Below are 20,488 nucleotides of genomic sequence, written 5' to 3'. Positions count from 1 at the left end.
AGGCGTGAAAGCAGGAATACTGTACTGGGTTAAATGATCAGTCGTGATCACATTGAATGGTGGGACCGACTCTGTGGTCAAATGGCCGATACCTGCTCTTCTTTCCTGTGCTTCTCTATAAACATACGATCCATATAACCTCCTTCAGTCCCCACATCCCTCCCTCTCTCCATAAACTCCTTCAGTCCCCATGACTCTTCCTATCCATGTAACCTGAATCATTCCCCAGATACCTCCCTAACTTCATAACCTCCAAAAAGCCCCACGACCCTCCCTATCTCCATAATCTCATCCTGACCCAACGACCCACCCGTTCAGAGTAACCTACTTCAATCCCCATGATCCTCCTGATCTGTGCAACCTCCTTCGGGCCCAACAGCCCTGCAGATCTCTTTGGCCCCTTTCAGTCCCCACATCACTCCCTATCTCCATAATGTTCTTCAGTCACCACTGCACTCTCTGTGTCCATAATCTCATACAGTCCCCACATCACTCCCTATCTCCATAATTTCCTTCAGTCCCCACGACCCTCCTTATTCCCAATAAATCTATTACCTGTTGAACCTGTAAGCTACATTTTTCAGATTGATAAACACGAACTCCCATAACCCTTTCTGCTGCCAGTCTGAAACCAAACAGTGTTAGCCTGATAGTAGGTCGGTAGCTGAAATATGTTTGAAAGGGTATGTCAATGAACAATAACTGGACCCTTAGAAACGCTTTTAATAAAAAGAGAATATGTTTTTGAGCATGTTGGATTTTATTTTTATTGGTGAGAATATAAATGGCAGAATAGATACGGGTGTAGGAGTGGTTGCACCGAGGAAACGGTTTATTTGAATTTTCAGAAACCTTTACACAAGTTTCAATAAGGGCTAAAGAGTAACTTGTGAGAGAATAGGGCACCTTAACTGTCAGGAGATGGGTGAGATATTAGACGAAATAGTGTTGTCAGAATTTACTGTGGAGAAAGACATGGAAACTCGGGAAGTTGGGGAAATAAATAGTGATGTCTTGGAAAGAATCCTCACCAGAGAAGAGAAAGTGCTGCAATATTAAAATAAATAAAGGTAGATCAATCCTCAGTCACTTGTTAGTTTGATCCTAGAATATTGTGGGAATCTGGGGAAGAGATTGCAGTGTCCCTAACAGAGATATTTATATTATCAACATACACAATGAGTTACTGGAAGACTGGAGGGTGTTCCATCACTTTAAGGCTTCAGGGAGCAGCCAGGAAATCACAGCCCAGTGATCCACTGGTATGTTGTTGGAGGAGATTCTGAGAGAAATGAGCTACATATATTTGGAAAGGCAAGGGCTGATTAGAGATAGTCAGCATGGCTTTGTGAGTGGGAAACCGTGTTTCACAAACCGGATTGACTCTTCGAGGAGTTGACCAAGAGATCGATGAAGGCAGAGCAGTCAACGTTGTCTACATGAACTTCAGCAAAGCATTTGACAAGGTTCCAGGGATGTAGAACATCTAATCAAGAGGAAGAAGGAAGCTAACTTAAGTTTGAGGAACCAAGGATCAGAAGCTCTAGAGAGTTACATGGGGCAGCACGGTGGCTCAGTGGTTAGCACTGCTGCCTCACAGCACGAGGGACGCGATTTCAATTCCAGCCGCAGGCGACTGTCTGCGTGGAGTTAGCACATTCTCTCCATGTCTGCGTGGGTTACCGACAGGTGCTCCGGTTTCCACCCACAGCCCAAAGATCTGCAGGTTAGGTGAATGAGCCATGCGTTGTTCAAGAAAGGGAATAGAGATAATCCTGGGAATCACAGACCTGTCAGTCTTCTGTCTGTGATGTGCAGATTATTGGAGACTCTGAGATCCAGGATTTATGATTCCTTGGAAAACCATAGTTTGATTATTGAATGTCATTATGGCTTTGTAAGGGACAGGTCATACCACACAAATCTTATTGAATCCTTTGAGAATGTGACAAAACACATTTATGGCTCATTGAGAAAGTACAGAGCATGGGATACAGGGAAACCTGCCTGCCTGGATACAGAATTCCTGGCCCATAGAAGACAGAGGGTGATGACAGATGGAAATCATTCAGCCTGGAGCTCAGTGACCAGTGGTTTTCTGCAGAGAGAGGTCAAAACATCTCTGCTCTTTGTGATTTTATGTATGACTTGGATGTGTGAGTGGAAGAGTGGGTAAGTAAGGTTGCCAATGACACGAAGGTTGGTGGAGTGGTGAATAGTGTGGATGTCTGCTGGAGGTTGCAATGGGGCATTGACAGGATGTAGAGCTGGGCTGAGAAGTGGCAGATGAAGTCAAATCTGGAAAAGTGTGAAGTGCTGCATTTTGGAAGGTGAGACTTGAATGCAGAATACAGGGGTAAAGGCAGAATACTGAATAGTGTGGAGGAACAGATGGATCTTGGATTTCATGAGCAGAGATCCCTCAAATTTGCCACCAACCTGATAGTGTTGTTAAGAAAGAATATGTTGTATTGGCTTTCATTAGCTGGGGGATTGAGTTTTAAAGCAATGAGGTTATGCTGCAGCTCTATACAGTCCTGTTTAGATCTCAATTAGAATATTGTGTTCAGTTTTGTTCCCTTCATTACAGGAAGGATGTGGAAGCTTTAGAGATTGTAAAGAGAAGATTTACCAGGATACTGCCTGGACTGGAGGGCATGTCTAATAAAGATAGGTTGAGGGAGCTAAGTCTTTTCTCATTGGAGTGAAGAAGAGTGTGGTGTGATTTGTTAGAGGTGAACAAAATGGTGTGAGGCAACGATAGAGTGAACAGTGAGAGACCGCTTTATCCCATGGTACAAGGGGTCATAATTGTAGGGTGATAGGAGGATAGGTAAGGGGGGATTTCAGAATTAGTACTTTACACAGAGAGTTGTGAGTGGGTGGAACAGGACATTTTACCAGACTCTTGGATAGGTACATGGATGATAGCAAAATGAAGGGTATGTCAGTGAGTTTGATCTTACAGTCAGGTAAAAGATGGGCATGGCATCATGGCCGAAGGGTCTTGTGCTGTACTGTTCTGTGTTCTACGTTCTGTCTGGTAATCTGGGTAATAAACTCAGATCAATGTAAAAGGATATGGCATTCAGGAGGAGCTAGTCAACTGGATACAAAATTGGGCTTGATGGTAGGAGACAGAGGGTGATGGGAGACATGTTGCCTTCCTGACTCGAGACATGTCACCAGCGGTGAAGTGGGTCCACTGTTGTTTGTCATTTGGATAAATGGTTTGGATGGGAATATTGGTTTTGTGGGAAGTTTTTTGAGTGATACTGAAATTGTTGGTAAAGTGGACAGTGCAAAACGTTACGTATGATACAACAGGGCGAATAGTACGCTGGAGTAGTGGGCTGAAGAATAGTAGATGGAGTTTAATTAGATAAATGTGAGGTGTTCCATTTTGGTGAAACAAACCAGGGTGGGTTTGTACAGTTAATGTTCGGGCCCTGGGTAGTGTTGTCAGTCAGAGACCCAGGGATGCAGGTAGATAGTTCTTTGTAAGTGGTGTCACATGTAGACAGGCTGGTGAAGCAGACATTTGGGGTGGTTACCTCCATTCGGGAGAGCACAAAGCGTAGGAGAAGGATGTCATGTTGTGGCTGGAAAAGACATTGGTGGGGCCACCATAAAACATTGTTGATCAGTGGGAAGAATTCATCTGGTTCACCCACCTCCTTTAGGGAAGGACATCAAATATTCTAACCTGGTCTGGCCGATATGTGACTCCAGACCCACAGCAATGTGGCTGACTCTGAGCTACCCTCTGGTTAATTAGCAGTGGGGTCAAAGACCGTTGTTCCAGGCAGTGACACCCACATCCCGTGAATGAATATATAAAAATACCGATGTCCCTCCGTCCCTCTGCAAACCCCTCCAGCTGCAGCAATCCATCCTGGCTTTGTAACATCCTGACCCCTCTCTGTAATACTCTCACCACCTCCAGCACCTTCACCTCTCCCTGTTCCTATTGTGTCAATGAACCCTGACCGTGGCTCCCCTTCCTACAGCCCTCCTCCTGCGAGCAGACCCATTGCAATCCATTACCATTGACTCCTAAAACACTCTCTCACTTCAGGATTTTAAGTACTCTTTGGTGATCCTCTTCGCCTCATAATCTAGTATGATCCCTTTCGTCCTGAGTGAGGGATCAGTGGGAATTTCTTGCTGAGGTTTTTACTGTTTCAGTGGAATGTCCTTTTGTTGAGTATTTTGCATTGTTCCTTCAAATGGTTTCCACTGTTCATTTACAGACATATGTTTCAGTCTGTTTAGCTTGTTTATCTTGGTCAGTTCTCCTCTCACACACACATAATTGGCTATTTTTATTTCGACTTGTAGCTTGTCCTTTCTGTGTTTCACTTTAAAACTTTGTTTATTTAAACTGCACTTTATCACAATTTCCCGAAGGACCTCTCCAGGTGACATTACTCATTCACTAAGTTTCATTACACGGTCGCTCTGCGATAGTTATGTCCATTAACAGTTGCACAATGTGTTTTTCAAAGAAACACTGAAAAAAAATTCTCCGAACTCCTCTTCCAATATCAATGTTGTCCGTGTGATTGTCCCAGATTATAGAAATATTTACGTTTTCCAAAATTATCACAATGCCTTTGTTAAAAAAATTCCAATGAGTTCCTGTTGAATGCAGTGATGAACAATGAAATGCTGTTCGGTGGCCAAAACTATTACTCACCTTGTGTTTTTGGCAAGTAGTAACCAGAATTTACATTCAGACTGACTCTACTTCATGATCTGCGGCCAAATGATTTCTCTGTAATGCCTTTGTTATCCATTATTGTTCGCGTTACCCATTTTGCCTGAGTTTTCACAAGATTACGAACCACTGAATATTTTGTTCACCCTGTATTCATGTCTCCCTGGTGTCTAAATATCTTTTATCTCTGTCTCACAAATCCATCGACCTTATTGCAGCAACGTTGTCCATTCAAAAAAAAAACATAATATACTGCCTTCCACAATTTTCTGTTACAAATCTATTCGCTGATGTACAATTTTAGTTAAACTCTGTCCCATCCTGTTCCTTTCTGCTTGTCTTCAGCCACATTCCCATGCTGTTCCATTGCTTCACCTTTTCCCTTTGGATTTGGAAAGCTCCATTCTCCTGCATCCTCTCTGTCAGTTTAATGCCCTGTCCATAAACCTACCGACATGATTAGCCAGGACACTGGTCCCAGCACAGTTCCAGGGGGATCATCCTAATAGATATTTTTAAAAATCAGGAATGGGATGTGTGAGTCTCTGGCTGACCAGCCTTCCTTGCCCAGTCCTAGAAGCCGTTGAACTGAGTAACTTGCTCGGCCATTTCAGAGGGTAATTGAGAGGCAAACCCTTTGCTGTGGGGATGTCGTGCAGACCACGTGAGGATGGGCAGATGTCCATCTCTAAAGGACAAGTGTTTGGATTTATTGTACATCAGTAATGGTATCATACTTATTTGTTGATTGTTTCTTATTATTTTTCAAATTATTGATTTCAAATGTCCCCTTTTCAGATGGTGGGATTCAATCCTGCCTCCACTGAACATTAGCTGAGGTTTTGGATACATTCTGTCGCTATAATACCACTAGGCCATTACTTCACCTGCTCACTGGGTGCTCATCCCTGAGCACTGATACCAGGGCATCATGAAGCTAAACCCATTCTTCTGACACAATTGTGTGATCCTGACATCTTCCAGCAATGTGGGACTATTACTTAATATCGCTCCATTTTCCAGATCTCTGTGGAACTCAGTGCCATTCTCCATGTGTAACCCTCGCTGCATCTGTTTAACTTCACATTCTGTTTATTTCTCTGTCTCCTGTAGGTACTCAGGAAAGGCCTGACTCAATAGCCTTTCCAGCTGCTGGGTGGATCGTCCATCACCTCATTGAATGCAGTTGGTCTGCCAGAGAGAGACAAAGGGAAAGGAGATCTGGAGCCTTCAATAAATCCTGTCGTGAATTAAGGTCACCCACAGTGCACAGAGCAAAGAACAATGAGAGGGATCCAAGCATCTGTTAACACAACATGACATAGTACAATGCTGGAGGGGAGCACAGTGCACACACACACCCCAGGCTCAATCACCACACCAATGTAAGTTATGTTATATTAAAACTCACTACTCTACAACAGTGTATCTATGGCATGTCTTGTGGTCCAGTGTCTTCAATAATTTTTAATTCCTATAACAGATCCTATCGCTGTAACCTCCTCCTTTCCCGATAGTCCGTCCACATATTTGAATTCTGCTGCATTCCAGACTACCTTCCTTATCCCTGTAACTTGGTTCAGTGTTAACAACATGCCTTATCTCGGTTGCCTTCTCCTCCAATAATGTAAACACAAGGACTGCAGATGCTGGAAACCAGATTCTAGATTAGAGTGGTGCTGGAAAAGCATGGCAGGTCAGGCAGCATCCGAGGAATAGGAAAATCGACGTTTCGGGCAAAAGCCCTTCATCAGGAATAGAGGCCGGGAGCCTGCAGAGTTGGGAGGTAAATGAGAGGGGGGTGGGGATAGGGAGAAAGTCGCATAGAGTATAATAGGTGAATGGGGTGGGGAAGAAGGTGATAGGTCAGATTGGAGGATGGGGGAAGGGAGCAAAGAGTTCACTGGGTGAATGGGGGTGGGAATGGGGGTGATAGGTCAGGGAGGAGGGTGGAGTGGATAGGTGGGAAGGGAGTTAGGCTGTTAGGACAAGTCATGGGGGGCTGAGCTGGAAGGCTGGAGGTGGGGTGTGAGGTATGGGAAGGGGAAATGAGGAAACTGGTGAAGTCCACATTGTTGCCCTGGGGTTGAAGTGTTCCGAGGCGGAAGGTGAGACGTTCTTCTTCCAGGTGTCAGGTGGTGACGAAGCAGCGGTGGAGGAAGCCCAGGACCTGCATGTCCTCGGCAGAGTGGGAGGGGGCGTTGAAATGTTGGGCCACAGGGCAGTGGGGTTGATTGGTGCGGGTGTACCAGAGATGTTCCCTAAAGTGCTCTGCTCGGACGTGTCCAGTTTCCCCAATGTAGAGGAGAGCGCATAGGGAGCAACGGATACAATAAATGATATTGGTGGATGTGCAGGTAAAACTTTGGATGTGGAAGGCTCCTTTGCGGCGTTGGATGGTGGTGAGGGGAGAGGTGTGGGCGCAGGTTTTGCAATTTCTGCAGTGGCAGGGGAAGGTGCCAGGAAGGGAGGGTGGGATTTTGGGAGGCGTGGACCTGACCAGGTAGTCACTCAGGCAACGGTCTTTGCGGAAGGCAGAAAGGGGTGGGGAGGGAAATCTATCTCTGGTGGTAGGGTCTGTTTGGAGGTGGCGGAAATGTCGGTGGATGATTTGGTTTATGTGAAGGTTGGTAGGGTGGAATGTGAGCACCAGGGGCGTTCTGTCCTTGTTACGGTTGGAGGGGTGGGGTCTGAGTGCGGAGGTGTGGGATGTGGACGAGATGCATTGGAGGGCATCTTTAACCACGTGGGAAGGGAAATTGCGATCTCTAAAGAAGGAGGCCATCTGGTGTGTTCTGTGGTGGAACTGGCCCTCCTGGGAACAAGTACGGCGGAGGAGGAGGAATTGGGAATACGGGTTGGCAAATTTGCAGGCGGTAGTCTGGGAAGAGGTGGAAGCTTGGTAGCTTTGGGAGTCGGTAGGTTCATAAAAAATGTTGGTGTCAAGTCGGTTGTCATTAATGGGGATGGAGTGGTCCAGGAAGGGGAGGGAGGTATCAGAGATGGTCCAGGTAAATTTAAGGTCCGGGTGGAATGTGTTGCTGAAGTTGATGAATTGCTCAAACTCCTCGAGGGAGCACGAGGTGGTGCCAATGCAGTCATCAATGTAGTGGAGGAAGACGTGGGGAGTGGTGCCAGTGTAACTACGGAAGATCAACTGTTCTACGTAGCTAACAAAGAAACAGGCATAGCTCGGGCCCATACGGGTGCCCATGGCTACCCCTTTGGTCTGGAGGAAGTGGGAGGATTTGAAGGAAAAATTGTTAAGTGTGACGACAAGTTCAGACAAACGAATGAGAGTGTCGGTGGAATGGTTCTGTTGTGGCCGTCGGGAGATGAAGAAACGGAGGGCTTGGAGGTCCTGGTCATGGTGAATGGAGGTGTAGAGGGATTGGATATCCATGGTGAAGATGAGGCGTTGGGGGCCTGGAAAACAGAAGTCTTGGAGGAGGTGGAGGGTATGGGTGGTGTCTCGAACGAATGTGGGTAATTCCTGGACTGGGGGAGAGGGCAATGTCGAGGTAGGCAGACATGAGTTCGGTGGGGTAGGAGCATGCTGAGACAATGGGTCGGCCAGGGGGGTCAGGCTTGTGGATCTTGGGAAGGAGATAGAACCGGGCAGTGGGGGATCCCGGACAATGAGGTTGGAAGCTGTGGGTGGGAGTTCTCCTCCTGAGGTGATGAGGTTCTGTATGCTCTGGGAGATGACGGTTTGGTGATGGGAGGTGGGTCATGGTAGAGGGGGTGGTAGGAGGAGGTGTCTTTGAGTTGGCACCATGGCTTCAGCAGTGTAGAGGTCAGTGCACCAGACTCCCACTGCACCCCCTTTATCTGTTGGTTTGATGGTGAGGTCGGTATTGGAGCAGAGGAAGTGGAGGGCTGCACGTTGTGAGGGTGAGAGGTTGGAGTGGGGGAGGGGGGAGATAGGTTGAGGCGGGTAATGTCTCGGTGGAAGTTGGAAATGAAGAAATCGAAGACAGGTAATAGGCCAGCGCGGGGTGTCCAGGTAGACGGTGTGTATTGGAGGTGGGCAAAAGGGTCCTTGAAAGGTGGGTGGGAGTCTTGATTGTAAAAGTATGCTCGGAGGCGGCAGAAGAAGTCTTCAATGTCACAGCGTGTATTAAATTAATTGATGTGTGGACGGAGGGGGATAAAGGTGAAGTATTTGCTGAGGATTGATCATTCATCCTCAGTGAGGGGGAGGTCAGGAAGAATGGTGAAAACTCGGCAGGACTGGAAGCTGGGACCTGGCGGAGGTGTGGAGCTTGGGGAGGCGACGGAACCTGTAACTGGAGTGGGTGTGGTGTTAGGGGGAATGGGGGTGGAGTCATGAGCAGGGGTGGTGTTCCCCTCCGGATTCTGGGGTAGGGATTGTGATGCTGGGACCTGGGGGGGTTGTCAGCAGAATGCAAGTGCGCGGCATTGGTGGGGGCGGAAGTGGTGACAAACACGGCAGTCGGGGGGGTGGGCATGGAAGTCACTGAGTGTGTGACATCAGCGATGATGTGAGGGGCGGAAGTGATGTCATTTTGGTGTGTGAGGAATTGTGAGGGGCAGAAATGGCATTTACTTAATGTTAACCAATAATTTCCTGTCACAAATCTATTTGACAATGTAGTATTTTAATTAAACTCAGTCCCTTACTGTTTCTTTCTGTTGGTCTTCATCCACATTTCCATGGTGTTCCAATATTTCAACCTTCCTCATTGGACTTGGGAATTTCCATTCCCCTCAGACCTGTCCCCCTCCTCATCTGTGTCCATTTATAGCACACTGCATAATCCTGATATCTGGGGAGCATATCCCAATAAAATAGCTCAGTCTTCCCTGAGTACTGGTAGCAGTGCTCACTGGTCAGAACCACTTCTGTTGTTACCATTGTGTGATCCTGATACATTCCTCCACTCTGCTGATATCACTGTCTTTCTGCATGTGATATCCCTTACTTCTGGGTCTAATTGCTGCCTCTGAAAGTGTCTCTCACTCTTTGCAGCTACTCCAGATCCTGAACTAACAGAATTCTCCACTCCAGAGGGACGCAGCAGAACAGGCCAGGAATGGACATTAGGAATTTCCAGATCTCTGTGGGATTCAATGCCATTCTCCATGTGTAAGATTCATTGCATCAGTGTAATTTTCCATTCTGTCTATTTCTCTGTCTCCTCTAGGTATTCCTGATGTCCCTGACTCAGCAGAATTCCCAATTCCTGTCTCGTCCATCACCATATTGAAGACAGTTGGTCAGCCAGAGAGAGATGGAGAGTGAGATCTGGAGCATTCAGTTAATTCTGCAGCCGGTAAGATCACTCACAGTAAACAGCACAGGGAGGAGTTAGTGGATTTTAATTCAGACCCTGAGGGCATGATGTAGGAACAATGCTGGGCAAGGAACATGAGAAAATTCTCAGGCTTCATTATCACCATCTTATCTGTAAATTCATCTGTTCCACAGAACCCTCCCTATGTCTGTCAGTTTCTCCATTGTCTGTTTCATTGATACCACTTCCCCGATCTCTATCAGTCCCTACAATACTGCCTATCCCTGTCAGCTCCTCCTACCACTACAACTCTCCAGGTTTCTGCCTTTGCCTTTAATCCCGGGTTCTGTCACATCTCTCCTTAACTGAAGAAAAACAACTCCTCAGTTCCTGAAGCCATCCTGGTCAGTGTAGTCCTTTCCAGACCTGAGAAACCTCCCTGTCTTTGTGACTTTTTTGAACTCCTACTACCTTCATGATCTCTGTAACCTTCCCCGTCACCACAACGATAAAGCTCTGTACCTTAGTAACCTCCTCCAGCTGTAAGACTCCTCCTTGTCTCTGGGCACAGTGCAGAGTGACCCTGCTTCTCTCATAAATTAGTTTCTGCATTTCTAATGATGACTATGAACTCTTCCTGTTTCTGAAATGCAGTTCGTCTCTGAAAACTCTGCTGGTCCCAAATGATGTAATTTCCTACGATAACTACAAACCTTTATGACTTCAACCACCTCCACATGCAGTCACACAGTTTATTTCTATAACCTCCATGAGTGTTGGAGTCATAGAGATGTACAACACGGAAACAGACCCTTTGGTCCAACCTGTCTATGCTGACCAGATATCCCAACCCAATCTAGTCCCACCTGCCAGCACCCGGCCCATCTCCCTCCAAACCCTTCCCATTCCTATACCCATCCAAATGCCTCTTAAATGTTGCAGTTGTACCAGCCTCCACCACATCCTCTGGCAGCTCTTTCCATACACGTACCACCCTCTGCTTGAAAAAGTTGCACCTTAGGTCTCTTTTATATCTTACCCCTCTCACCCTAAACCTAAACCTTCGAGTTCTGGACTCACCGACCCCAGGGAAAAGTCTTTGTCTATTTATCCTATCCATGCCCCTCATAATTTTGTAAACCTCTATAAGGTCACCCCTCAGCCTCCGACGCCACAGCCCCAGCCTGTTCAGCCTCTCTCTGTAGCTCAAATACTCCAACCCTGGCAACATTCTTGTAAATCTTTTCTGAACCCTTTCAAGTTTCACAAAATTTTTCTGATAGGAAGGAGACCAGAATTGCACAAAATATTCCAACAGTGGCCTAACCAATGTGCTGCACAGCCGCAACATGACCTCCCAACTCCTGGACTCAATACTCTGACCAATAAAGGAATGCATCCCAAACGCCGCCTTCACTCTCTTATCTATCTGCGATTCCACTTTCAAGGAGCTATGAATATGCACTCCAAGGTCTCTTTGTTCAACAACACTCCCTAGGACCTTACCATTACGAGTATAAGTCCTGCTAAGATTTGCTTTTCGAAAATGCAGCACCTCGCATTTATCTGAATTAAACTCCATCTGCCACTTAGCCCATTGTCCCATCTGGTCTAGATCCTGTTGTAACCCTCTTCCCTGTTCACTACACCTCCAATTTTGGTGTCATCTGCAAACTGTGCTCTCATCCAAATCATTTCTGTAAATGATAAAAAGTAGAGGGCCCAGCACTGATCCTTGTGACACTCCACTGGTCACAGGCCTTCAGTCTGAAAAACAACCCTCCACCACCACTCTCTGTCTTTTACTTTTGAGCCAGTTCTGTATCCAAATGGCTAGTTTTCACTGTATTCAATGAGATCTAACCTTGCTAATCAGTCTCCCATGGTGAACCTTGTCGAATGCCTTACAGAAGTCCATATAGATCACATCTATCACTCTGCCCTCATCAATCTTCTTTGCGACTTCTTCAAAAAACTCACTCGAGTGTGTGGGACATGATTTCCCACGCACAAAGCCATGTTGACTGTCCATAATCAGTCCTTGCCTTTCCAAATTCATGTACATTCTGTCTATCAGGATTCCCTCCAACAACCTGCCCACCACTGAGTTCAGGCTCATCGGTCTATAGTTCCCTGGCTTGTCTTTACCACCCTTCTTAAACAGTTGCACCACTTTTGCCAACCTCCAGTCTTCTGGCATCTCAACTGCGACTATCGATGATACAAATATCTCAGCAAGAGGCCCAGCAATCACTTCTCTAGCTTCCCACAGAGTTCTCGGGTACACCTGATCAGGTCCTGGGGAGTTATCCAGCACTTCTTCCTCTGTATCTGAACATTTTGCAAGATGTCACCATCGATTTCCCTACAGTCTATATCTTCCATATCCTTTTCCACAGTAAATACTGATGCAAAATATTAATTTAGTATCTCTCCCATTTTCTGTGGCTCCACACAAAGGCCGCCTTGCTGACCTTTCAGGGGCCCTATTCTCTCCATAGTTACCCTTTGTCCTTAATATATTTGTAAAAACTCTTTGGATTCTCCTTAATTCTATTTGTCAAAGCTATCTCATGTCCCTTTTTTGCCCTCCTGATTTCCCTCTTTAGTATACTCCAACTTCCTTTATACTCGAAGGACTCACTCGATCTATCCTGTCTATACCCGACATGTGCTTCCTTCTTTTTCTGAACTAAACCTTCAATTTCTTTAGTCATCCAGAATTCGCTATACCTACCAGCCTTCCCCTACACCCTGACAGGAATATACTTTCTCTGGATTCTTGTTATCTCATTTCTGAAGGCATCCCATTTTCCATCCGTCCCTTTACCTGCGAACATCTGCCTGCAATCAGCTTTCAAAAGTTCTTGCCTAATACGTCAAAATGGGCCTTTATCCAATTTAGAACTTCAACTTTTAGATTTGGTCTATCCTTTTCCATCACTATTTTAAAATGAATAGAATTATGGTCGCTGGTCCCAAAGTGCTCCCCCACTAACAGCTCACTCACCTGCCCTGCCTTATTTCCTTAGCTTAGGTTAAGTTTTGCACCTTCTCTAGTTGGTACACCCACATACTGAATCAGAAAATTGTCTTGTACACACTTAGCAAATTCCTCTCCATCTAAACCTTTACACTATGGCAGTCCCAGTCGATGTTTGGAAAGTTAAAATCCCCTACCATATCTACCCTATTATTCTTACAGATAACTGAGATCTCCTTACAAGTTTGTGTGGCAATTTCCCTTTGACTACTGTGGGGTCTATAATACAATCCTAATAAGGTGATCATCCCTTTCTTATTTCTCAGTTCCACCAAATAACTTCCCTGATGTATTTCTGGGAATATCCTCCCTAAGCACAGCTGTAATGCTATCCGTTATCAAAAATGCCACTCTCCCTCCTCTCTTGCCTCCCTTTCTATCCTTCCTGTTGCATTTGTATCCTGGAACATTAAGCTGCCAGTCCTGCCCATCCCTGATCCATGTTTCTGTAATTGCTATGCGATCCCAATCCCATGTTCCTAACCATGCCCTGAGTTAATCTGCCTTCCCTGTTAGGCCCCTTGCATTGAAATAAATGCAGTTTAATTTATCAATCCTACTTTGTCCCTGCCTGTCCGGACTGTTTGACTCACTTCTGTTCTCAGCTGTACCCGTCTCAGATCAAGCTTCCAAAATCTTCCCTGTGATTGTTATCACGTCCCATCCCTGCATTCCTCCAAATCCGTGTAACGCCCTCCCCTTCCTAAAACCCGCCCTGTATCTGTCACCTGTCCCAGCTTCCACAACCTTCCCTATCTCTGTAAGGCACCCACCCCCCCAGACCCCCTGTCCCAGTTACTACAGCCCGCTGTATCACTAAATGACAGTAGTCACTATAATATCAGAGTCAGGTGTGAAAGCAGGAATACTGTACTGGGTTAAATGATCAGTCGTGATCATATTGAATGGTGGGACCGACTCTGTGGTCAAATGGCCAATACCTGCTCTTCTTTCCTGTGCTTCTCTATAAACTTACTATCTATATAACCTCCTTCAGTCCCCACAGCCCTCCCTATCTCCATAAACCCCTTCAGTCCCAAAGACTCTTCCTATCCATGTAACCTGAACCATTCCCCACAAACGTCCCTAACTCCATAACCTCCAAAAGGCCCCACAACCCTCCCTATCTCCATAATCTCATCCTGACACAACGACCCTCCAGTTCAGAGTAACCTCCTTCAATCCCCATGATCCTCCTGATCTGTTCTACCTCCTTTAGGCCCAACAGCCCTGCAGATCTCTTTGGCCTCTTTCAGGCCCCACATCACTCCCTATCTCCATAATGTTCTTCAGTCACAAGTGCATTTCTACGTCCATAATCTCGTTGAGTCCGCACATCGCTCCCTATCTCCATAATGTCCTTCAGTCCCCACGACCCTCCTTATTTCCAAAACATCTATTACCTGTTGAAACTGTAACCTACCTTTTTTCAGATTGATAAACACGAACACCCATAACTCTTTCTGCTGCCAGTCTGAAACCAAACAGTGTTAGCCTGACAGTAGGTCAGGAGCTGAAATATGCTTGAAAGGATATGTCAATGAAGAATAACTGGAACCTTAGAAACACTTTTAATGAAAAGAGGATGTGTTTTTGAGCCTGTTGGATTTTATTTTTATTGGTGTGAATATAAATAGCAGAATAGATACGGGTGTAGGAGTGGTTGGACTGAGGATACGGTTTATTTGAATTTTCAGAAAACTTTACACAAGTTTTAATAAGGGCTAAAGAGTAATTTGGTAGAGAATAGGGCACCTTAACTGTCAGGAGGTGGGTGAGATATTAGACGAAATAGTGTTGTCAGAATTTACTGTGGAGAAAGACATGGAAGCTCAGGAAGTTGGGGAAATAAGTAGTGATGTCTTGGAAAGAATCCTCAACAGAGGAAAAAAAGTGCTGGTATCTGAAAACAAATAAAGGTAGATCAATCCTCAGTCGCTTATTAGGTCGAATATTGTGGGAATCTGGGGAAGAGATAGTGTCCCTAACATATATTTATTTTATCAATACACACAATAAGTTACCGGAAGACTGGAGGGTGGCTAATGCTGTTCCATCACTTAATGTCTGCAGGGAGCAGCTAGGAAATCACAGCCCAGTGAGCCAGTGCTGGGTAAGTTCTGAGAGAAAGGAGCGACATATATTTGGAAAGGCAAGGGCTGATTAGAGATAGTCAGCATGGCTTTGTGAGTGGGAAGCCATGTTTCACAAACCGGATTGACTCTTCGAGGAGTTGACCAAGAGATCGATGAAGGCAGAGCAGTCAGTGTTGTCTACATGAACTTCAGCAAAGCATTTGTCAAGGTTCCAAGGGATGTAGAACATCTAGTCAAGAGGAAGAAGGAAGCTAATTTAAGTTTGAGGAACCAAGGATCAGAAGCAAGGCTCTAGAGAGTTACATGGGGCAGCACAGTGGCTCAGTGGTTAGCACTGCTGCCTCACAGCACGAGGGACACGATTTCATTTCCAGCCCCTAGCGACTGTCTGCGTGGAGTTAGCACATTCTCTCCATGTCTGCGTGGGTTTCTGACAGGTGCTCCGGTTTCCACCCACAGCCCAAAGATGTGCAGGTAAAGGCAGAATACTGAATAGTGTGGAGGAACACATGGATCTTGGATTCCATGAGCAGAGATCCCTCAAATTTGCCACCAAGCTGATGGTGTTATTAAGAAAGAATCTGTTGTATTGGCTTTCATTAGATGGGGGATTGAGTTTCAAAGCCATGAGGTTATGCTGCAGATCTATACAGTCCTGTTTAGATCCCAATTACAATATTGTGTTCAGTTTTGGTCCCTTCATTACAGGAAGGATGTGGAAGTTTTAGAGAGGGTAAAGAGGAGATTTACCAGGATGCTACCTGGACTGGAGAGCATGTCTGATAAAGAAAGGTTGAGGGAGCTAAGGCTTTTCTCATTGGAGTGAAGAAGAGTGTGGTGTGATTTGTTAGAGGTGAACAAGAAGGTGTGAGGCAAAGATAGAGTGAACAGTGAGGGACCTCTTTATCCCATGGCATACATGGTACATGGGGGCATAATTGTAAGGTGATTGGAGGATGGGTAAGGGGAGATTTCAGATGGAGGTTCTTTACACAGAGAGTGGTGGGTGGGTGTAATGGGACATTTTAACAGACTCTTGGATAGGCACATGGATGACAGCAAAATGAAGGGTATGTAAGTTAGTTTGATCTCACAGTCGGATAAAAGATGGGCATGGCATCATGGCCGAAGGGTCTTGTGCTGTCCTGTTCTGTGTTCTACGTTCTGTATGGTAAACTGGATAATAAGCTCAGATCAATGTAAAAGGATATGGCATTCAGGAGGAGCTAGTCAACTGGATACAAAATTAGGCTTGATGATAGGAGACAGAGAGTGATGGGAGACATGTTGTTTTTCTGACAGGAGACATGTGACCAGCGGTGAAGTGGGTCCACTGTTGTTTGTCATTTGGATAAATGGTTTGGATGGGAATATTGGTTTCCTGGTAAGTAAGTTTTTTTGAGTGGCACTGAAATTGTTGGTAAAGTGGTCAGTGAAGAAGGTTATCTATGATACAACAGGACGAATAGTACACTGGGATCGTGAGCTGAAGAATAGCAGATGGAGTTTAATTAGATAAACGTGAGGTGTTCCATTTTGGTGAAACAAACCGGGGTGGGGCCTGTACAGTTAATGTTCGGACCCTGGGTAGTGTTGTCAGTCAGAGACCCAGGGATGCAGGTCGACAGTTCTTTGTAAGTGGTGTCACAGGTAGATAGGTTGGTGAAGCATGCGTTTGGGATTGAGAGTAGAAGTTGGGATGTCATGTTGTGGCTGTAGAGGACATTGGTGAGGCCACCATAAAAGCATTGTTGACCAGAAGGAAGAACTCATCTGGTTCATTTACATCCTTTCGAGAAGAACATCTGACATTCTAACCTGGTCTGGTCTGCACGTGACACCAGACCCACAGCAATATGGCTGACTCTGTGCTATACTCTGGGTAATTAGCAGTGGGGTAAAGAATGTTGGTCCAATCAGCGACATCCTCATCCCATGAATGAATAAATAAAAATATATATATCCCTCCCGACCTCTGCAAACACCTCCAGTTGCAACAATCTGTACTGGCTTTGTAATACCGTTCAGACCCTGACCCCTCTCTGTAACACTCTCACCACCTCCAGCACCTTTAGCTCTCCCGGTTCCTTTAGTGACATAAAACCTTGACAATTATTTCCTCTTCCATCTGACCTCCTCCTGGGAGCAGAGCCTTTGCAATCCCTTTAAAACTTACTCCGAAAACATTCTCTCACTTCAGGATTTTAAGTACTTTTTGGTGATCCTCTAAGCCCGATAATCTAATATGATCCTGGGAGCAGAGCCTTTGCAATCCCTTTAAAACTTACTCCGAAAACATTCTCTCACTTCAGGATTTTAAGTACTTTTTGGTGATCCTCTAAGCCCGATAATCTAATATGATCCTTTTTACTTGAATGAGGGACCGATGGGGATTTCTTGCTGAGGATTTGTCTGTTTCAATGGAATGTCCTTTTGTTGAGTGTTTTACACTGTTCCTTCAAATGTTTTCCACTGTTCTTTGACAGGCACATATTTCAGTCTGTTTAGCCTGTTTACCTTGGTCAGTTCCCCTCTCAAACTCATGTTATTGTTTATTTTTGTTTCTAGTTGTAGCTTGTCCTTTCTGTGATTCACTTTAAAACTTTATATTTCCTTAAATTGCATTTTATCACAATATTGCAGAGGATCTCTCCAGGTGACATTACTCATTTACTAAGATTCATCACACAATGGTCGCTCTGAGGTAGTTGTGTCCCTAGCCAGTTGCACAATTTGTTATTCAAAGAAACACTGAAAACTAATTTTCTGAACTCCTCTTCCAATATCACTCTTGCCAGCGTGACTGTACTACATTTTGTGAATATTGATGTTTCCCAAAATTATCGCAATGTGTTTGTTAAAAAAATTCCAATGAGTTCCTGTGTGATGCAGTAATGAGCAGCGGAATGCTGTTCAGTGGCTAAAACTGTTCTGCTGCTTGTGTCCTTGGCAAGTAGTAGCCAGAATTTACATTCAGACTGATTCTACTTCATGATCTGAGACCAAATGCTTTCTCTGTGATGCCTTTGTTATCCATTATTGTTAGTGTTACCCATTTTGCCTGAGTGTCCGCAAGGTTGTGATCCATTGAATATTTATGTCCACCTTTTGTTCACCCTATAACCATGTCTCTCTGTTGTCTAAACCTCTTTTATCTCAGTGTCACAAATCCATCTACCTTATTGATAAGACTTCGTCCATTGAAAAAAAACATAATTTACTCTTTCCCACAATTTCCTGTCACAAACCTATTCACTGATGTACAGTTTTAGTTAATCGCTGTCCCCATCTGAGGTTTTGGATAAATGCCCGAACAATAATGTTACTAGGCCATCACTTCACCTGCTCACTGGTTGCTCATCCCTGAGCACTGACACATGAAGCTAAACCCATTCTTCCAACATGATTGTGTGATCCTGAAGTCTTCCAGCACTCTGGTGATATCACTCAGTCTCTCTCCATGTGGTATCCCTCACTGTGTGGGTCGAATTGCTGCCTCTGTCAGCGTCTCTCACTCTTGCAGCTCCTCCACATCCTGAGCTAACAGAATTCTCCACTCCAGAGAGACGCAACAGCACAGGCCAGGGATGGAGTTTGGGATTTTCCAGATCTCTGTGGGGTTCATTTCCATTCTCCTTGTGTAACCCTCACTGCATCAGTCTAATTTCCCATTCTGTCTATTTCTCTGTCTCCTGTAGGTACTCAGGAAGTTGCTGACTCAATAGACTTCCCAACTGCTGTGTGTCTCATCCAGCACCTCATTGAAGATGGTTGGTCAGCCAGAGAGACAAAGGGCAGGGAGATCGGGAGCCTTCAATAAATCCTGCAGTGAGGTAAGATCACTCATAGTGCACAGAGCAGAGAGCAATGAGAGGGCTCCAAACATCGCTAACAAGACAGGACGCAGATACAGTGCTGGATGGGGAGCACAGTATAGACACACCCCGTGCTCAATCACCACGTCTACTTTAACTTATGTTGCAGTGAGACAGCATCGGGAGTTCATAGTTATCAATCCAGTCCTGTGCTGTCTGAGCGAGCATCAGTACAACAGAGGGGAGAGTAGGCCTCCGATAAGAGGTTGTGAATGCTGCCTGGGATATTTCTGTTCTGTGTTCTCCCTCCAACACTGTACTAAGACTCACTACTCTGCAACACCATCTGTGGCATGGCTTGTGCACCAGTGTCTTCAGTCATTTTTAACTCCTACAATAGTCCCTGTCCCTGTAACCTCTTCCCTTCCCGATACTCCCTCCACATATTTGAGACATACTGCATTCTAGACTACCATCACTATCGCTGTAACTTGCTTCAGTGTCTACAACATGCCTTATTTTGGTACACTAATCCTCTTTAGCTGGATACAGAGTGATGCAGCACGGAAACAGAACCTGTGGTCAAACCCCTCAATGCTGCCCATGTTTCTTATACTCAATGAGTCTCATTTGCCTGCATTTGGCCCTTATCTCTTCAAACCTTCTCCTCTCCATGTACCTGCCCAAATGTCTTTTCCATGCTGGAATTGTTTTTGTTTCTCCCATGTGCCTGAGGCAGTCTGTTCCGTTTATGCACCATCCTCTGTGGATAATGTTCCCCCTCAGCTCCCTCTTTAAATCCTTGCTCTCTCACCTCCTGTTATACCCTCTAGTTTTGGACTCACCGACCCTTGGTTATTCACCATTCTTAGGGTCACCTCGTGGCCTCCTCTGCCCAAGGGAAATATTTAGGACAAAGTTACAAATATCTCCAACATATGTAACAAAGTGCTGGCCAATGTCGGCAAATGTGCCAAATGTCGCTTTCCCCACCCTGTCCACCTGGTATGCCACTTCCGAGGAATAATGTAACTCGCACCCCCTTGTCTCTCTCTCTCTCTCTCTCCGACAACCCTGGCCAGAGCCCTTCCATTAACTGTATTAGTCCTCCCTGGTTTGTCTTAACAAAATCCAACCCCTGAATTAAACTCCATCTTTCATTCCTTGGTCCACTGGCCCAGTTGGTCAAGATCCCCTTTGATAACCGTATTCACTGCCCACTACAACATTCATTTGATCATCAACAAACTTTCACACAATCACTCCTATATTTTCAACTAAATCGTTTATGTCGATGATGCACATCAGTGGGCCCAGCCCTGATCCTTTCTTCAATAATGGAATCAAACCATATTCTTGTCACAGACCCATACAGCATGGAAACTGACCCTTCAGTTGATACCCACCATCATCTAAAACTAAACTCTTCCCAGCTGCCTGTTGCTGGCCCATATCACTCCAACCCTGCCCTATTCACCTGTTTATCCACATTTCTTTTAAATGTTGTAATTGTACGCACATCAACCCCTTTCTCAGGAAGTTCATTCCACACTCAA

The sequence above is a fragment of the Chiloscyllium punctatum genome, chromosome 23, assembly GCF_047496795.1.
Source record: "Chiloscyllium punctatum isolate Juve2018m chromosome 23, sChiPun1.3, whole genome shotgun sequence".
Lineage (NCBI taxonomy): Eukaryota > Metazoa > Chordata > Chondrichthyes > Orectolobiformes > Hemiscylliidae > Chiloscyllium > Chiloscyllium punctatum.
Note: the sequence above shows the minus strand (reverse complement) of the source record.